A 4,605-nucleotide genomic window follows, 5' to 3' on the forward strand; every position below is an offset into this window, starting at 1 on the left:
CCTTCTGACCCTTTATTTTTCTCCTCTTTCTCAAACCCCTTTCATCGTTATTCATCTCTCTCTCTCCATCCCTCCCCCTATTTCTCGTTCTATCCTGCTATCCAGCGCATTAAAACTTCAGAAGATCTCATGCCTCTTGTTCACACAATCGAAAAGTCATCACTGACTGTTAGCAGTCATGTTTGGTTGCCCAATGATTCCCGAGTCCTTTGTAATACAACAAAGCCCTTTCCTGTCTCTACGATTTAAGGCTTCTAAGTTCTAATTTAACCTTCTTTTGGAATCTGCAGGGACTCATCCTTTGCAAACAGACAAATCTTTTGGCTTGAACAGTTGATAGGGAAACGTCGTTAGTATATCTCAGCAACGTTGTGGATGGCCAGGTGTGCCAAGCTTGAGATGATGGAGCCTTGCTCCAATGTCGATGCCAGGTATTAATTCAGATTTCGTTTGAAGGCTTCTGGTAAATTTTTCTTCTTTGAACAATAAGGAGAGAAGCCTCTGTAAAGTGTGTGAGTGTGTGTGTGTCTCTGTATAATGTGAAGAGAAAACCCCTAAGAGCACATTGTAATTTTGTGAGCATCTTTGCTAACCAGCATGATAGCGAATTTGACAGTAATCTTGTGGATTAGGGAGTTTCTTCTTTTGATATTGGTGATTTGGTTAAGTTTTCCTTTGGTAGAGATTAATGCCAGATAAGAAAGATTTCCCTGCTTCTTAATCAAACCTATTGGCAGATAAATATGTCTCATTGAATTGTAATGGTTTGTTAATTTAATTTTGTATAATTGTTTTTTTAAAAACTTTTTTGCTGGTTTTGGATTTTGAATTTGAGAAGTTTTCCTCTGTTTCTCTGCCAAATTGAATGTGTATGCATGTTTGGTCTGTGGGAGGTATTATCAGGGAAGAGGTCAGTCTCATGCATTTACTCATAGCCGTGAATACGGGCACCATGTTATTATCTGGATATAGTAAAACTTTAGATTTGATCATCCCCTATGTTCATGACAATTTACCAATCTTTACAATATTTCTGGTGGGCCTAAACAACATTAAATTAACCAATTTTGTGAATGTCACAATTCAGTATTTAATGAGGGTGACCCCTTTAAGGAGTTTTCCTTATTACTGAGAATTACAAGCACTCCTACTGTTCATTGTTTTGTAGAGCTCACAAGAAAGATCTGACATGCAAAAATTTCAAGGGCCAGGTTTCTCCTTATAATGATTGCGTTTAATTCACATTTTTAAACATATAAATGATATCCTCTAACATGACTTGTATACATGTCTGCCCCACATGAATTTTTTCAGGCAGTTATGGAATACAGTAAAACACAGTTATGAATAGATTAGTAATTAGATCTTGTGGAGTTCTTGTTATGGCTTTTTAACAGCCTGGAGTTCTTATTGCTGTGGTATTTTATGGTTGAGGTTGAGTGATGAACTGATCGGTCCATCATTTTTTTGTTAGCATGTGAGTTGGGATTTGTTGAAAGAACTATAGTAATATAGGTCAGCATTACTCTGTCTTCTTTGTTGGTAGATCTCCAGGGTTGGATGAAGTAAGTAAAGGGAAGAAAAGGCGTTTTGTCTTGAAGTTGTGAAAAAAAAGTTGAAGTTGACATTGCAGAAGAATTCGTCTGTGGCAATTAGGAACGCACATCCTGACATTCTGTTACCACATAATCTTTGTTATGGTTATGTTTCTCAATAATCTTGTGATATTCATGTACTATGAGTTATTAAGATTTCTAACTAGGCTTCAACTTATTGCCAAATTTCTACTTCTTACTTTGTTAAATGAATTCAAAGGTATGATCTCAATCCCATTAATATGTCTTTGATTTTTTGACATGAGAACATGATCCTGTCACCAATTTGCTTTCTGTGATTGGTTTGAAATCTCTCATTTTTATGCTGTCAATTGAATGCAGACAGGGAAACTGCAGAAAGAATCAAACAAGGAAGCTGGTCATCAGAAGACGATAACGTCACTGTCAAAATTTGTAGATGGTTTTGCATTTCCTCACTGGTTCCCTTTATAAATCTGTGAAGGTAGTTGTTTCCTACCAGTTCCACCACTACTTCTATGATTTTCTTCTTTAATTTTCCACTCGTGTTTCCTCATCTCATGTATTTACTTGCTCAGTTCCATTAATATGTTAGCTGTGGAACACAAGAACATTGACACATATCAAGACATATGTGACTGAACGCCCAGTCAATCCAGTTGCCGTCTCTCCTCCAATTCTTGACCATGTGAAAATTCATTATTCTTTGTTCTCCGACACAGATCCATGATGCTTCTTTGACCTCAATAACTAATGAGTTGATTGAATCCATAACTTAACTATTGTTTTATGTTTATATTTTCTTTTATAATTTAATTAATTGTCCTATGTTTAGATTTATTTGTTTTTGTATTCTCTCTTTCCCCATATACCTCTCACATTACAACTAAAAAATTTGCCACTGGCTTGCACTTTTTATGGGTTACTAATGGATGCAAGAACTCCAAAGCTGACCTTAGAGAGATGGTGGGGCTGACTAATTTGATGATCAAGACAACTCTTAGAGAAAATTTCTGGCAAGATATGCCAGAGCAAGGATCCAAAGTTGTAGATGATGGAATGTTCTCTAGAAAAAGTAGATGAAGAAAATGTTCATATTAGACTAAAAATGGAGGGCTTACCAGTAACTACTGCAATCTATTTATTCTGGCCTGAAGTCCATATGGAATGCCCATATATTTGCATAGAAAGTTCATTTGTCATTGGAAAAATATGACCTCTATAGTGTTTGGATTCTACAGAAGACTCTTGTTGTAAATGAAAAAGAACTTTGCAAGTATTCGAACCAAGGAATCATGTGAAAGTTGTTTCTGGCCATCTATGAGAGATATAGGGGTATGTTACTTTTAGAATATAATTTTTTCCCTCATTTTAGTCATCTGTCAACCTTCAATCAATTAGTAATGTTGGATGGTATTTAACTATATCTTTGTAGCATTGAATGTTCAGCTACACCAATACATGATGGCATGAAATTGGTTGCAAGAGATGAGAACGGTTGTAAGAGATTGAATGTTCAGCTACACTCTCTCTCATTCACTTATCCATGTCTCTCTTATTCCCTCTTTACTTTCACTCTTTCTCCCCCCTCTTGCTAGGGCTTCTCTCCTCCATCACTCAATCCCTTCTCGGAAGATATCAAAGAAAGGTAACATAGTTGGTTACATAATAGGTTCGATTTATTTATTGATTTTTGTTCGACCAGATTTCAAGAGCTACTGTTTTGGATTTTGTAGGAAAGAAAGCCAAAGGAGTGAGACGCTATGTACCATAAAAGAATTTGGTTGCATACGTGCTTCTGATCATCCTTTATAGGGGTACGCTTCAAAAAAGTTATACTGAATGGGAAATTTTATTTCTTGACTTTTTTTTTTTTTTAAATTCTTTTTACCTAATTTTTCTACTTTTCTTTTGGGCAAATGAATCTGTTCAAGCTGGGCATTTGAAGTCAATGAACGTTTATGAAGGGTCCTTTTTTCTTTGAATAAAAAACTCTTGGAAGATCTGATCTTGAAATTCCTTACGACATTGTATGATCTCTAAGTCTGAAGAACCTGGGAATGTCTCTCTATGAAATCCGGCCTAGTGTGTTGCAAGATGATTTCATTCCTTTACTCTTCCTATAACCCCCTCTTCCTTTTGAACATTGTTAACTATTCTTCTTGCTTGACCAGGCCAGTTGCACCAGTTGCATTATGTCTTATTGGTTTTGGTGTGACTGTGTTTTGCAAGGAACATTGTTTATTTTACCTTGCCATTCCTTTCAATGGTTTTGGCTTCAATCTGGATTGTCATTGCTTTTCCTTTGATAATGAAGCCTAACGCAAGTAAGGAAAATGAAAAAGGTAAACCAGTATCAAGGATTGTCATTGCTTTTCCTTTCCATTCCTTTGTATGGTTTGGATTGTCATGATTTAATCTGGGGATTGTCATTGCTTTTCCTTTCCATTCCTTTCTATGGTTTGGATTGTCATGATTTAATCTGGGGATTGTCATTGCTTTTCCTTCGCTTTTCCTTTCTATGGTTTTGACTTCAATCTGGATTGTTTATTAGTTTATTTTACCCAACTTCTCTTCCCTTTATTTTACTTGCGACATAGCCAAGAGGAAAATGGAAAAAGGTTTGGGGTGGAAAATTTCAGCTTGTGTATAAATGTAATCTCTATTATAGAGTGACGATGCGCTAGGAAAGAAGGCTGGTTTTTATCAGTAATAGTAAAAGCCTTTGTGGTATATGAAGCAGAGACAGAACCCTTACAATGGGTGGAATTTTTAGTAGGTAATAGAATTCTTGTGGTTTTCACATTGCAAGCCTCATTAAAGTTACACCCACTGTAGACTTTCTCATTAGAAAGCACATCTATGTACCATGTTTGTCTATTCTTCTTGAATGCAACAAAAATCTGGATCATTCAACCATGCATTGCAACTCTCTATTTCAGGTTTGGTCAAATTTGTTAATTGCTTTTGGGATCTGCTGGGTGATACCTGGTGGGCTTGATTAGGTGTTAGGTTACTAGGTAACTAAGAT

Source organism: Telopea speciosissima, chromosome 4 (assembly GCF_018873765.1).
Source record: "Telopea speciosissima isolate NSW1024214 ecotype Mountain lineage chromosome 4, Tspe_v1, whole genome shotgun sequence".
Taxonomy (NCBI): Eukaryota; Viridiplantae; Streptophyta; class Magnoliopsida; order Proteales; family Proteaceae; genus Telopea; species Telopea speciosissima.